The 16,124-nt window shown below is 46.9% G+C and overlaps 1 protein-coding gene across 2 annotated transcripts in view; it reads right to left on the bottom strand.

The window, feature by feature from the left end:
* The window catches only part of SH3TC1 (SH3 domain and tetratricopeptide repeats 1), a 180,241-nt gene that overhangs the window by 45,218 nt on the left and 118,899 nt on the right, over nt 1-16,124 (bottom strand). The window lies entirely within an intron of this gene.

Here is a 16,124-nt window from a genome sequence, read left to right as displayed (position 1 = left end):
TTATTATAGCAGCCAATGGATAGGAATAATTATAAAATATAACTTTTATTTCACAACTATAAAATCTGAAAGAGTGCAAGGTGCTCAAGTGAATAATGAACAAACAAAACAAAAGAAAAGCTGGTAAATACAGCATCAATCACCAATTCTATTGCATCCTTTTAGTCATACAGACTTTGATTGGATGCTGTAAATTGATCCTGTATAAATAGACTGCCCTCGGGCACAAGGTATAAACACACGGATGTTACCCAGAATCACCACTATACCTTGGTACAGAATATTGCAATTTGCCCACACGGCCTTAAAACAATGGCATCCGGTGGGAATGAATAACCAAACAACATCAGGATACAGGAGATTTGGCATATGAAATATTCACCTCACTATATAGTAAATACCACACTCTGATTAGATAGACTTTTTCTAATATACTGCCCTAATATGGTGGATAAATACCAAAACCAGCTTTTTCTAAAAAACCTCAGTTTTATGCTCACTGCAGGCTCTATTTAGAAGCATAATGCACAAATAATCATTACATCATAGTGCTTCATTTGTGTCACGTTTGAGGTATTATATTAGACATATCGGAACGTATCCCCTCAATCTGGGTATTAAATTTCACATATATGAATGTAACCTCATTATTCCAATATACACCTCCTACTTACAGTTTAGGCGTTTTTTGACACAGATCTCGTGACATGTATACAAAAAGGAACGGTCTCACCAAATTAGCAGGGTTGTGCTCAGGTATGTTACCATCCCCATAAGTGGTGAACGCGATACCCCTTTCTCCCGACGCGTTTCGTTATATCTCATCAGGGGAGTCGATTGGGGCCATAATTACTGTGTATCACAGGTGGCCGTTTCATATCCAGACTGACATCATGTGTGCATATAGTAGCGCGTTACCTCCTTTTATATGTTCGCGCCTTGCCGTCCAGGGAAGCCAACACTTCCGGTTCCTTGTTTATCTCACATCCTATGGCTGGGCCGCATACGTCATCAGCGCGTTCGCTCTGTGGAGTGCATCACGCGCTGGGAGCGCGCCAGACAGCCACCGGGCATGCGCTAAAAAGCGCTGCCCTGATTGGAAGGGAGCATGACATCACACATGTCATTGCAGCGCTCATTTCTTAGGACGTATAACACACTAACATAGCGGAACATTCTTAAAAGTATAGGCGCTCAGTACTACTGCTAGCATAGTAGGAATATACACAATTGCTTGTTTCAAATATCCTACTTTAATCCTTCCTATATTAATTTAAATATTAGAAAAATCCATACAACTTTCCTAATGGATTATTCACCACTATTTAGACCATATGCAAGTACCTAGACACAGGAGACTTTTTAGGATTTCTCTTAGAGATTTTCAATGTATGCGTTCAAGTTGCCCTTTCCTCAGTTTGAAATGTAATTAAGAAATCATAGAATCGAAGAATGTTAGAATTGGAAGGAACCTCGAGGGTCTTCATGTCCATCCCTTGCTCAATGAAGGTTTGAATAAACCATCTCAGACAGATGTCTGTCCATAATATGTTTAAAGACTTCTACTGACGGACAATTCACAGTCTGTCTCTAAGACGAGGAACATGTTTGTGCCTTGGGGCAGGACTGTGGGCAGGTCTTTGCTTTGTTTCTCTGGCTTAGAGCAGGTTAGGGCAGTAAGATAAGACTCTGTCTACAGTCCCACCCCGGAGCACGAGCATCTCATTAACTTCTAACACTGATTACACAAGAACCACAATACGGACTTATTCTCCCCAGGTATCATTTTAATTAGTGTAATAGTGCCAACCTGAACGTGTCTGTAGGTTACTTAGCAAAATCCTACTAACAGGTTCACATTATATACCATTCTATCAGTTCTGCCCATTATTCAAGCTTATGTTGTACCTTCTGAATACTTTTCCGGTCTTTTCTAGTGTTAGCTATCCCTCCTAGCTTTGCATCGTCTACAAAATTGATCAGTTTACCTTCAGTTCCCTTATCTAGATCATTTATAAAAATGTTGAACAACACTGGGGCCAGGAAAGAGATTTGTGGTAACTGACTTAAAACACTCTTGAAATTGGATGTGCAACAGTTTATTACTTCTCTTTGACTACGATTACAGAGTTAGTTATGAACCCACCTAACCATAACCTTGTCAATCCCATACTTGGCCATATTTTCAATAAAGATAGTATCAGATACTTTATCAAATGGTTTGCTGAAGTTGAGATATACTATTTCTACCGCATTTCCCTGATCCACCCAGTCAGTGATTCCATCAAAGAAGGAAATTAAATTAGTCTGGCATGGCTTGTCTGCTCAAACCCATGCTGGCTCGGGTTATTTACTGCATTCTTATCCAAGTACTTACATTCATGTTGTTTAATAATTTATTCAAAGATCTTTCCTGGTATAGAAGTAAGGCTCACAGGCCTGTAATTTCCTGGTTACATCTTTTCTTTTTTGAAGATAGGGACAACAATTGCCCTTCCCCAATCTTCTGGGACTTCTCCTGTTCTGCAGGATTTTTTGAAGATTCTGGCGAGTGATTCTGCAATTTCCTCTGCTATCTCTTTTTAGTACTCTAGGAAGTAATTAATATGGACCAGGAGATTGAAATTCACTTATAGATAGTATGGATTATTTTACACCTTTGATAGTTCAGTGAAGATTAGTGATGAGCGAGTATTCTCGTTGATGGGTTTTCCTGAGCATGCTCGGGTGTCCGAGTATTTTGGCGTGCTCGGAGATTTAGTTTTTGTCGCCTCAACTGCATGATTTGTGGCTGCTGGACATCCTGAATACATGTGGGAATTCGCTAACAAACAGGCATTCCTCACATGTATTCAGGCTGTCTAGCAGCCACAAATCATGCAGCTGCATTGACAGAAACTAAATCTCCGAGCACGCCAAAATACTCTGAGGACACCCGAGCATGCTCTGGAAAAAACGAGCAACAAGTATACTCGCTCATCACTAGTGAAGATCGGTTAATGTTACAGTTGCTATCTTAGAAAGTACAGATGCAAAATAGAAATTTAAAATTTTCGATCTTATCAACATCATTTTTGAACACCTCACCCATTTCATCCTGTATAAATGCTATAGCATATTTGCCTTTGCTTTTGATTTGACATACCTCCAAAATAATTTTTTATTGCTTTTGGTCTTTCTTGCAAGCCTCACTTCATTACTGGCTTTAGTTTTTCTACCGCTTGTCCTGCATTCTCTACAGACAGCATTATATTCTTCTTTAGATATGCCTCCTCTTTTCATTTGATATGCATTTCTTTATTTTCTTTTTAGCAAGTGTTTAAGTCTGTGTTCATTAATCCTGGTCTCTTTAAATGCTTTCAATGCTTCCTTTTTTTCACTACTGATTGTGCAGTGAAAATTTCATTTAGCAAAATCTCCCATCCTTCTTGGACATTTCTGTCCTTTAGAACATCCAACCATTGGACATTTCCTACCCTCTTTCTGAGCCTATTAAAATCTGCCTTTCTGAAATCCAAGCTTAAAGTCTGAGTCCTCACAGGTCTTTCTCAACCATTTAGTCCCTGTTAGTAAGAACTAGGTTCAAGATGGCAGATCCTCTTTTCTCCTCTACAGCCCCGTTACACACTGCGATATCGCTAGCAATATCGCTGTAAAGTCACCGATTTTGTGACGTTATAGCGATATCGCTAGCAATATCGCTGCATGTGATACTTAACTCCGACCGGCTCCCCCGCTGGTTATCGCTGATCGCGCGAGAAGCTGCTGGACCATTCCTCGTCGGTCACTTCCTGCGGCGCTTCCTGCTGTGACGACGAGCGACGCGTGGAGCCGGACGGGAGGACGCAGGATCGCCGCGTCTGACAGGTAAGTAGCGATCCCCGTCCCCTGCGATGTCGCTGGTGAGATCTGCCTGAGTGGCAGCTCACTAGCGACCACCTAGCGATTCACCAGCGATCCTGACCGCGTCATATCGCTGGTCGGGATCGCTGGTGAGTCGCTAGGTGTAACGGTACCCTACCTTTTGAAAGATAAAGTTGTCAGCGAGAGAAGATAAGAAGTTTCTGGACCCATTGCTTTGCCTGAGAGAGATTCCCAACAAATATCTGAATAGTTAAAATCTCCCATGATCAGTATGTCAGAATTTTTTGAGAACAAAGACATCTGATGTAAAGAGTTCATCCATAACTTCAGTCTGTCCAGGTTGTCTGTAAACACCTACAATAGTGTCCTTTCTGTTCTTCTCTCCTTGTATTCCTACCCAAACTGTTTCTACAAAGCTACCATTCTCTGAAGCTTGGATATCTGTGGAAGTATACATTTTCCTAATATCCAGTGCAACACCTACTCCCCTTTTGTTAATCCTGTTAATAAAAAATAAGTTGTAGGCTTCAAGGTTTGTATTCCAATCATGTGTATCATCCCATTAAGTGTCAGTGATACCTATGACATCATATCTCCCTTCTGGTGTTATCAGCTCCAATTCTCTTTGTTTCACATGCTTTGTGCATTTGTAATGGCAATTAACAGGAACAGTGGAGACCAAGATAAAGTCTGGAAGACTAAGCAAGATTTAAGTGAGAACTGCTCGTAGGATTGTTAAAGAAGCATCTCAGAACTTCCGCTTGATTGCAAAATGCTCTAAGAAAAATTTAGCAGATTCTGGAGTTGTGGTACATTCATGCTCAAATATGGCCTTCATGGAAAAGTCATCAAAAGAAAACCTGTCCTGCTTCCTCACCATAAAATTCAGTCAGAAGTATGCAAAATAACATCTAAACAAGCCTGATGCATTTTGGTAACAAGACTGATGAGGTTAAAATAGAACTCATTGGCCAAAATGATCAAAGGTATGTGTGGAGAAAAAGGCCACAGAATTTCAGGAAAAGAACATGTCGACAACCATTAAGCATAGGGGTGGATCCATCATGCTTTGGGGTTGTGTTTCAGCCAATGGCACGGCAAATATTTCATGGGTAGAGGGAAGAATGGATTCAATTAAATTTCAACAAATTCTTGATGCAAGCATAGCACCATCTGTAAAAAAAACCTGAAGTTGAAAAGAGTGTGGCTTCTACAAATGTAGTGTCTCTGCTACATACAATACATTCATTTTTGGACAATGATGGAACTGTAGTGCGCGCCATGTTCTTTGATTTCTCTAGTGCTTTCAATACCTTACAGCTGCTCTTATTCCGAAATAAGTTGACTGATATGGCAGTAGATGAGGGGATGGTGAACTGGAAAAGCGACTACCTGACGGACAGTCCGCAGTTTGTAAGGATGGGAGAGGTGGTATCTGGAAGTACGGAGCAGTGTGGGAGCCCCCCTCAGGGTACAGTGCTGTCACCCTTCCTCTTCACATTGTAAACAGCTGACTCTCAGTATAAATCCGATTTCTGTCACCTCCAAAAATTCTCTGATGACTCAGTGATTATAGGGGGAATTGTGGGGTACCGGGGTGAGGAGGAATATAGAAGGGTGGTGTCACGTGGACCCGTCCTGTGTGACACGACCCGCAGGCTGGTAACTAAAACAACAAGACAAGGGGAAGGGAAACAGTTACAACGGTGGGCCCTGCGATAGGGAACGGGGACGTGGAGACCTCCTGCACTCCCCTGAGTCAGTGTCCCTCACACTCCTAACGTTCCCTAGGCCGGTTCCACACCGGGCGCCGATCAGGATACCTGTCACCCTAGCACACCCTACACCTATCCCTTGCTAGGGAGCTGGGTGGTGCAGGTGTTGTGTTTGCAGGTATGCAGGATGCAGTGACGAGTCACGAGACAACCTGGTGCTTTCTAAAATAACTTTTATAAGACTGGGGGAACTTTCCTCAGTCACGGATTGGACACCAAAAAAAGGGGTAACTGTTATGAGCTCATTTTCTCCTTCACCTTTGATGTCCGATGAATTCCCTCTGCTGGTGAAAGGAGGTAGTGAAATTGATTTGGATGGGAAAAACCTGTCATCTGAACAGGTGGAGTGTGATTGGACATCCGGAATCTCTGAGTGGATATAAGGCCGCCGACGCCCTGCTGGGTTGCTGGTGATCCTCTCTGCTCTGAGCTCTGGCCTCCAGTTTAGTCCTGTCTACTAAAGCTAAGTTTTTGCTCTGCTATTTTTCCATGAGATTTTGTCTGGCTTACTTAGTGTTTGTGTTCAGCCAGCCCTGGTTGGGACTGGCTGAACTCCATTTTTGTCTCTGATCAGTTGATCTCTTTGCTCTGTTTTCAGAATATACCTGAGTGCTGATATAGTGATTTTGAAGTCTAGTGACTTCAGGGCCTTTTCTATCAGACATGGTGGACATTATTTTTGGCAGGGTTTTTGCGTGATTGCAGACAGTTGCTTTTCTTTCCTGTCCTATCTAGTTAGTGAGGGCCCCATCGTTTGCTCAGCCTGTCTTTCTGTCTGTGTTTGTGTTTTCATCTGTTTTCACTGTCAATACATGTTGGGGGCTGTCTATTGCTTTGGGGTCTGCTCTGGGGCAGTTTAGATTTCCCCTTTCATTCTTAAGGTTTATTTAGTTCTCCGGCTGTGAACGAGGTGTCTAAGACCACCGTAGGAACACCCCACGGCTACTGTTAGTTGTTGTGAATAGGATCAGGGGTCTGCTAGCTACCAACCTCTCCGGTTTTCTGGACTTGGCTTGTATTTTTGTTTTTTCCTCCTCCGGTGACTCATTCATAACAGAATCACCAGCCATACCGCAGATTCTAGGGTACTCAATAGCAGGAAAGAATTGTAAAAAAAAAAAAAAAAAAGTGTCAGAATTTTTTTTTTTAATGTATATTTTTTCCTCTGGGGCCGTAGGAGGAATTTTCTTAATGGAGATTAAGCAATTGTCTGATCGTGTGGAGCAGCTGGCTGCTGAAGTGTGGGGAATTTCCACCTATCTTGCTCATTCACATGATGCTGAACCAAAGATTCCTACTCCTGATGTGTTTTTTGGGGATCGGTCTAAATTTTTGAATTTTAAGAATAATTGTAAATTATTTCTTGCCTTGAAGCCTAACTCATCGGGGAGCTCTGCGCAGCAGGTTAAGGCTAGTTTCACATTAGCGCTTTTAAGAGCAGCGACGGCCTGCGCACGGCCGCCGCTAAGCCCCGCCCCCTGCCGCGCCTCCACCTGTAGCTCCGCCTACCGGCACATGACGCTGCATGCGTCCCCTATTTTTATCACTGGGGGCGCAGGCCGTGCGCAGTATGCGTTTGGCGGCGCATGCGTCCTTTTGACGGTGCGCCGACCTGCGCCAAACGCAACCTGCTGCAGTTTGGTTGCGCTTGGCGCACCGTCAAAAAGGCGCATGCGCCGCCAAACGCATACTGCGCACGGCCTGCGCCCCCAGTGATAAAGATAGGGGACGCAGGACGCATGCAGCATCATGCGCCGGTAGGTGGAGCTACCGGCGGAGGCGCGGCAGGGGGCGGGGCTTAGCGGCGGCCGTGCGCAGGCAGTCGCTGTGCTCAAAAGCACTAATGTGAAACTAGCCCAAAATTGTCATCTCTTTGCTGCGCGGCGATCCCCAGGATTGGGCGTTTTCTTTGACACCTGATGATCCTATTCTAACTAATGTGGACGCCTTTTTTCAAGCCTTGGGGTTGTTGTATGATGAACCTAATGTATTGATCAAGCTGAGAAAGCCCTGTTGGCATTGAGCCAGGGTCAGGATTCTGCAGAGTTATACTGTCAGAAATTCCGAAAGTGGGCGGTCCTTACTACCTGGAATGATGGTGCCTTGGCAGCTCTCTTTCGGAAGGGTTTGTCAGAAACCGTAAAAGATACTATGGTGGGATTTCCTGTTCCCTCTGGTCTTGACAATTCCATGTCATTAGCCATTCAGGTTGATCGGCGTTTACGTGAAAGTAAAAGTACACGAGAAATGTTGCCACCTGTTGAACAAATGTCTGAACCTATGCAATGTGATAGAGTTTTGTCTAGGGCGCAACGTCAGGAGTTCAGAAGGTGTAATAAGCTGTGTTTTTTCTGTGGAGATGCCTCTCATATGATTTCTGTCTGCCCTAAACGAGAGAAACGTTTTGCACACACATTTGCTGTGGGTGGTGTTCAACCTAAGTTTCTTCTGGCAATTACTCTGATCTGCTCCCGGTCCACATTTTCCGCTAAGGCTTTTGTGGATTCGGGAGCGGCTCTGAACCTGATGGACTTGGATTTTGCTAAACGTTGTGGGTTTCCTATGACACCTCTGCGGACGCCTATCCCTTTGAGGGGTATTGATGCTACTCCTTTGGCGAAGAATAAACCTCAGTTTTGGACCCAGGTGGTAATGCGGGTCGCCCCAGACCATCAAGAAAATTGCAGATTTTTGGTGTTGCATAATTTGCATGATACCATTGTTCTGGGATTTCCCTGGTTGCAAATCCATAATCCAGTTTTGGATTGGAAATCTGTGTCTGTGGTGAGTTGGGGTTGTCGGTGTGCTCTTGGTGACGCTCCTGTTTTCTCCACCTCTCCCCAGTCGCATGATGTTCCTGACTATTTGGCTGATTTTTATGATGTATTTAGTGAGAATAAGTCTGCCTCTTTGCCTCCTCATAGGAGTTATGACTGTGCAATTGAGTTGAGCCCTGGGTGTAAATTTCCCAAGGGTCGACTTTCCAGTTTATCTGTACCCGAGCACGAGGCTATGCGATCTTATATTAAGGAGTCGTTGGAGAAGGGTCATATTAGACCATCCTCTTCACCCTTGGGTGCTGGTTTTTTTTGTGGCCAAGAAAGATCGTTCATTAAGGCCTTGTATTGACTATCGTTCCCTCAACAAAATTACTGTTAAATATCAGTATCCGTCACCCCTGATTTCTGATCTATTCTCCAGAGTTAAAGGTGGTTTGCTGGTTTACCAAGCTTGACCTCAGGGGGGCGTATAATCTTATTCGCATTAAGCATGGGGATGAATGGAAGACGGCGTTTAATACTCCGGAGGGACATTTTGAGTACCTGGTGATGCCTTTTGGGCTCACTAATGCCCCTTCTGTCTTCCAGTGCTTCATGAATGATATTTTCTGGGACTTTGTGGATAAATTTGTGATCATCTATCTGGATGATATTTTGATCTTTTCCAGGGATTGGGACTCTCATGTGGAACATGTTCGGACTGTGTTCCGGATTTTGAGGGAGAATTCCCTGTATGTTAAGGGATCGAAATGCCTTTTTGGTGTACAGAGGATTTCATTTTTGGGATTTATTTTGTCTCCGTCAACTATTGAAATGGACCCGGCCAAGGTACAGGCCATTTATGATTGGGTTCAGCCCACTTCTTTGAAGGCCCTCCAGAAGTTTTTGGGTTTTGCTAATTTTTATTGTAAATTTATAGCTAATTTTTCTGGTATTGCCAAACCATTGACTGATTTGACTAATAAGGGTGCTGATGTGCTGAATTGGTCTCCAGAGGCTGTTTCTTCCTTTCAGGAGCTGAAGCGGAGGTTCTCTTCTGCTCCGGTTTTGCGGCAACCTGATGTCTCACTCCCATTTCAGGTAGAGGTGGGCACTTCTGAGATTGGTGCAGGAGCTGTTTTGTCCCCAAAAGATCCGGTAACATCTAAAATGAATCCCTGTGCTTTCTTTTCCAGAAAGTTCCCCCCATCCGAACGCAGCTATGATGTGGAGAATCGGGAACTGTTAGCCATGAAATGGGCATTTGAGGAGTGGAGATATTGGTTGGAGGGAGCTAAACATCAAGTTGTGGTCCTTACTGACCACAAGAATTTGATTTACCTTGAGTTGGCCAAACGCTTGAATCCTAGACAGGCTAGGTGGGCCTTGTTTTTCACACATTTTGATTTTGTGGTCTCTTTTCTTCTGGGCACTAAGAATGTCAAGACAGACGCCCTCTCTAGGAGTTTCTTTGCTGATTTTCCTATTGTGACCAAGCCTGCTACCATCTTAGGTGAGGGGGTAGTTCTTTCTGCCATCTCGCCCGATTTGAGACGTGCTCTGGAAGAGTTTCAGGAGGACAAACCTGAGCGTTGTCCCATTGGAAAATTGCATGTTACTGACCAGTGGAGGAAGAGAGTAATGTCTGAAGTTCATTGCTCCGCATTGGCTGGTCATCCAGGTATTTTTGGTACTAGAGATTTGGTGAGTCGGTCTTTTTGGTGGCCCGCCTTGTCTCGTGATGTCAGGAATTTTGTGCAGTCCTGTGCGACTTGCTCCCAGTCTAAACCTTGTTCTCGCTCTAGTGGGTTGTTGATGCCTTTGCCGGTGCCCAGGAGGCCATGGACCCATATTTCAATGGATTTTATTTCTGATATGCCTGTTTCTCAGAGAATGACTGTTATTTGGGTGATTTGTGATAGATTCTCTAAGATGGTCCATCTTTTACCACTCCCTAAGTTCCTCAGAGTTGGTGCCCTTGTTTTTGCAACAGGTGGTTTGCTTGCATGGGATTCCTGAGAACATTGTGTCTGACAGAGGAGTTCAGTATCTTTCTAGATTTTGGAGGACTTTTTGTTCCAAGCTGGGAATTCAGTTGTCCTTCTCTGCGTTTCACCCTCAGACTAATGGGCAGACAGAGAGAAAAAAAACAGACTTTGGAGTCTTATTTGAGATGTTTTATTTCTGCTGATCAGGATGATTGGGTTTCATTTTTGCCCTTGGCCGAATTTGCTTTAAATAATAGAGCTAGTTCTGCCACTTTGATGTCACCTTTTTTTTGTAACTTTGGGTTTCATCCTCGATTCTCTTCAGGGCAGGTGGAGTCTTCTGCCTGCCCAAGTGTTGACACTGTGGTGGAGAGAATGCACCAGATCTGGGACCAAGTGGTGGATAAGTTGTCTCTCTCCCAGGAAAAGGCCCAGCGGTTTTCCAACCGACATAGGACCATTGGTCCCCGGTTTAAGGTGGGTGATATGGTTTGGTTGTCATCAAAGAATATCTCTATGAAGGTGGCTTCTCCAAAGTTTAAACCTAGATTTATTGGACCTTACAAGATTTTGGAGATTCTTAATCCGGTCTCTTTTCGATTGGCTCTTCCTGTTACATTCAAGATCCATAACGTGTTCCATAAGTCTCTGTTAAAGAGGTTTGTTGAGCAAGTAGTTCCTGTGGTGGCACCTCCTGACCCGGTATTGGTTGAAGGTAATGTGGAATATGAGGTTGAGAAGATACTGGATTCTCGTCTGGCTAGACGGAGACTCCAGTATTTGGTTAAGTGGAAGGGTTATGGCCAGGAGGATAATTCTTGGGTCTCTGCATCCGATATTCATGCCGAAAGATTGGTTCGTGCTTTTCATCGGGCCCATCCTGATCGCCCTGGTGGCGTGGATGAGGGTTCGGTGACCCTTCCTCAAGGGGGAGGTACTGTTAGGAGCTCATTTTCTCCTTCACCTTTGATGTCCGATGAACTCCCTCTGCTGGTGAAAGGAGGTAGTGAAATTGATTTGGATGGGAAAAACCTGTCATCTGAACAGGTGGAGTGTGATTGGACATCCGGAATCTCTGAGTGGATATAAGGCCGCCGACGTCCTGCTGGGTTGCTGGTGATCCTCTCTGCTCTGAGCTCTGGCCTCCAGTTTAGTCCCATCTACTAAAGCTAAGTTTTTGCTCTGCTATTTTTCCATGAGATTTTGTCTGGCTTGCTTAGTGTTTGTGTTCAGCCAGCCCTGGTTGGGACTGGCTGAACTCCATTTTTGTCTCTGATCAGTTGATCTCTTTGCTCTGTTTTCAGAATATACCTGAGTGCTGATATAGTGATTTTGAAGACTAGTGACTTCAGGGCCTTTTCTATCAGACGTGTTGGACATTATTTTTGGCAGGGTTTTTGCGTGATTGCAGACAGTTGCTTTTCTTTCCTGTCCTATCTAGTTAGTGAGGGCCCCATCATTTGCTCAGCCTGTCTTTCTGTCTGTGTTTGTGTTTTCATCTGTTTTCACTGTCAATACATGTTGGGGGCTGTCTATTGCTTTGGGGTCTGCTGTGGGGCAGTTTAGATTTCCCCTTTCTTTCTTTAGGTTTATTTAGTTCCCCCGGCTGTGAACGAGGTGTCTAGGACCACCGTAGGAACACCCCACGGCTACTGTTAGTTGTTGTGAATAGGATCAGGGGTCTGCAATCCGCTAGCTACCAACCTCTCCGGTTTTCTAGACTTAGCTTGTATTTTTGTTTTTTCCTCCTCCGGTGACTCATTCATAACAGGTAACACGTGTTGCCCTCGCAGGGGCTCTAGACAAGCAAACACCAAAGAGTAGAACACGACTACTTCCGGCACTAGCCGGTCACTATAGGGCCGCAGTTTGGCCGACTATGGGTCCTTAATTGGAAAGTCAACTTAGCTGCTGTCCAGACGTCCCTCGCTGTTCGGGTTGGTGGTCTTTCGGCATAGTAGTTGCTGGGCCCAGTTGCTGAGGCGTTGTCGGAGTCTTCGCGCCCTCCGGTGTGCAGGCGACACTGGGGCCCCACAGGGCCCGGCGAAGTCCTTGGACGGGTGGGCCGCAGCCACCGGACTGGGGCCAGCGGCAGCGATGTGCGGTGGCAGATGACAGGCCACCTGCGCAGCTAACGGCTGTGACGGGGAGTCCGCGGTCAGCAGAGGCCCGGCTCCTGCTGCGGGCCTGAGCGGGACGGTGGTGACTGCCGACGGCACGGTACTTGCTGCAGTCACGGGCGAGCACGGGGCGGTTGCGGGTGGCAGGGAACAGGCCGCAGCCACAGGCAGAGTGGAGGCGGCAGCAGCTGTGGGTGACCGCGGATAGGCCGCAGCCGCAGGCTGAGAGGAGGTGGCAACCCGCCTCCTTTATACTAGTCCCTCCCCCAGCCCATCTGTCTTTCAGAACGGTCCGTCCTCGAATTCTGTCCCCCGGGAACAGTTTCCCCCGGAACCCGGATGATGGCTCCCTTGGTTCCGGCCCGGACACTCAACGGGGGCCGTTCCTCCCATACTCCCCCGCCCTGTATGCTCGCCAGTCCTCGGGCGAGGGTTTTTGTAGCCTTGGGTTAGTCTTTTGAGACAACGGTCCTTGTCGCCATACGAACTGGTCCTGTTAGTAACGTTCAGGGGGTTTGCCAGCTGTTGACCCCTCGGAGCGTCGAAGCTCGGGTGTAGTGGAGTCTTCTGGGGTGGTGGAGGGTGGTCGACTAGTTGGTTCTGGTGGGATTTCAGGGTCTACGGTAGTGCCACTGCTGGGGCACCCCGCAGATGTGACGGGGAAGTCCTCTTCGTCATCCAGGTCCCTGACCATAGGCAGGGGGTCAGGGACCTGGGGGGTCGGTTCGGGTCGCGGGGGATCGGTAGACGTACATGATCGTAACATGTTACGGTGCACAACCCGAACGAGAGGCGCGTTGTTTCCTTCAGATTGTATTTCGTACACAGGCCCGTCGGGGCTTATTCGCCGCAACACTCGGTACGGGTTCACCTCCCACCGGCGCTCTAACTTATTTTGGGGGCGTTGATCAAGTACAAGTACCCGATCCCCAGCTTGAAAGTCAATGGGTGGGGGTAGTGCTCCCCCTTGGTGTTCTAGATCCTGGAGCTTCGTATGGACGATACGGTGGAGGGTCTGCAGCCGATGCCCGTGGTTTCGGACCCACGAGGATACCCCGGTCCAGGGTTGTGGTTCCTCCGGGTTCAATTCCACCTCCATAATGCCTTTGCCTTCTCGTCCGAACAGCAATGAGTAGGGGGTGTAACCAGTCACTCGATGCACCCGATTGTTATACACCCACACCAGCTCGGGGACATATTCAGGCCAGCAGGCCTTGCGGTTGCTCTCCATGGTGCACATCATTTGGATTAGCGTACAATTGAATCATAGAATCATAGAATCATAGAATCATAGAATCGTAGAGTTGGAAGGGACCTCCTGGGCCATCTGGTCCAACCCCCTGCTCAAAGCAGGATTCGCTAAATCATCCCAGTCAGATGTCTGTCCAGCCTCTGTTTGAAGACTTCCATTGAAGGAGAACTCACCACTTCTCGTGGCAGCCTGTTCCACTCATTGATCACTCTAACTGTCAAAAAGTTTTTTCTAATATCTAATCTGTGTCTCTTCCCATTCAGTTTCATCCCATTGCTTCTAGTCTTTCCTTGTGCAAATGAGAATAAAGTTGATCCTTCTACAATGTGACAGCCCTTTAGATATTTGTAGACAGCTATTAAGTCTCCTCTCAGTCTTCTCTTTTGCAAACTAAACATTCCCAAATCCTGCAACCTTTCCTCATAAGACAGGGTTTGCAGACCGGTCACCATTCTGGTCGCTCTTTTCTGAACTTGCTCCAGTTTGTTGATGTCTTTTTTAAAATGTGGTGCCCAAAACTGGACACAATATTCCAGAATCGCTCGCAAGCTCCATTTCCCTGCGGGTGGTATGGCGTAGTCCGCGATTTATTGATACCGTAAAGATAGTGTAGCTCTTCCATGACTTTTCCTAGGAAGCACGCCCCTTGGTCCGAATGTATTCATTGTGGACAGCCGTACACTTGAATAAAGTTCTTACAAATCGGATAGGCTGCCGACTCCGCTGTTTGGTCTCGGGTGGGGGTGACCACGGCAAACTTGGTGAAATGGTCCACCATAACGAGGCAATGTGCATACCCCTGATAGGCAGGACCTATGGTTAGATAGTCCACCGTAAGAAGCTCCAGAGGGGCTGATGTTACAATAGTTTGCACCGGGGCTCGTTGCGTGGGGGGTTTAGCGAGCTCATACGAGCGGCAGGTTCGACAAACTTCTTCTACAGCAGCGTGCAAGCGTGGGTGGTACACTATCTGCTGTAGCCATTGTAAAGTCTTTCGAGCACCGAAATGAGCCCCCTTTTCATGGGCTACCCGGGCCAGTTGGTTGAGAATGTCTCCGGGCACGATCACCTGCCACATCGTAGCTGACGTGGTTCGTGACGTGGCTTTTCGATATAAAAGTCCTTTTTTGATGGCTAGTTTTTGCCACTGGCTCAACATCAGCAACATATCTTGGGTCAAAGTCTGTCTTTGTGAGCCCGTGGGCAATTTACCGGTGGCCACCAATCGGCGCAGGAGTCCAATTTCTGTATCTTCTTGTTGCTGCTGGATCCTGTTGTCGCGGGGCTGTTCCAGCATCTCTCCTAGGAGTCCCAGATGAGGCGATTCCTGCGCGTAGATTGTAGGCGCGGCGGTGGTAAGGGCGAATGGCATCTCGTCTGCCACTAGTTCGTCGTCTCGACTTCTCCCTGGGGTGGTGTGTCAGATTCTGGAGAGCGCGTCGGCGTGCACGTTTTCAGCTCCCCGTTTGTAGTTGATCTTATTATTGAATTTGGCCATCCGAGCCACCCACCGTTGCTCGACGGCCCCCAGTTTGGCGTTCTCCAAATGGGCTAACGGGTTGTTATCGGTCCGCACTACTACCTTGGAGCCCGCCAGGTACTCTGCGAACCGCTCCGTCATTGCCCACACCACCGCAAGGAGCTCGAGCTTAAAGGAGCTGTAATTGTCTGGGTTGCGTTCTGAGTCATGCAGCGACTGGCTACCATAGGCGATCACTCCCTCCCGGCCGCCCTGCACCTGTGACAACACAGCTGCTAGTCCCTGAAGGCTCCCGTCGGTATTTAGGATGAACGGTTGCGAGAAACCCGCATATGCCAATACTGGGGCGTCCGAGAGCGCAGCCTTGAGATCTTGAAATGCATAATCTTGCAGTTGCTGCCACTGGATCTTCCGATCATTCGCCCCGGCGGGAGCCCCCTTCAGCAGGTCCTGCAGGGCTCGCACTCGGCGTGCAAAATTTTTCACAAATCGATGGTAATAGCCGGCCAGCCCCAAGAAGGCCCGCACGTCCTTCATCGTCTCGGGGGTAGGTCACCCCAGGACGGCAGCGACCTTTTCCAGGGATGGTCGGACGCCCTCTGCCGAGACGATATGCCCCAGGTACTCGATTTGGGTGCAGAACAGGTGGCATTTCTGGGGCTTTAGATGATAATATCGTCCAGGTATATCAACGTGGCTTCAAAGTTGAGGTCTCCTAGACACCGCTCCATCAACCACTGGAAAGTTCCTGGGGCGTTGGCCAGCCCAAACAGCATCCGATTGAACTCGATCAGTCCCATGGGAAGGATGAATGCCGTCTTGGCCCTGTCTTCCTCCGACATCGGCACCTGCCAGTACCCACTGGCCAGGACAAGGGTTGAAAAGT

The sequence above is a fragment of the Dendrobates tinctorius genome, unplaced genomic scaffold, assembly GCF_039654945.1.
Source record: "Dendrobates tinctorius isolate UK_male_01 unplaced genomic scaffold, ASM3965494v1 ptg000039l, whole genome shotgun sequence".
In the NCBI taxonomy this organism is placed as follows: domain Eukaryota; kingdom Metazoa; phylum Chordata; class Amphibia; order Anura; family Dendrobatidae; genus Dendrobates; species Dendrobates tinctorius.
This window is presented reverse-complemented; position numbering and strand designations above follow the sequence as displayed.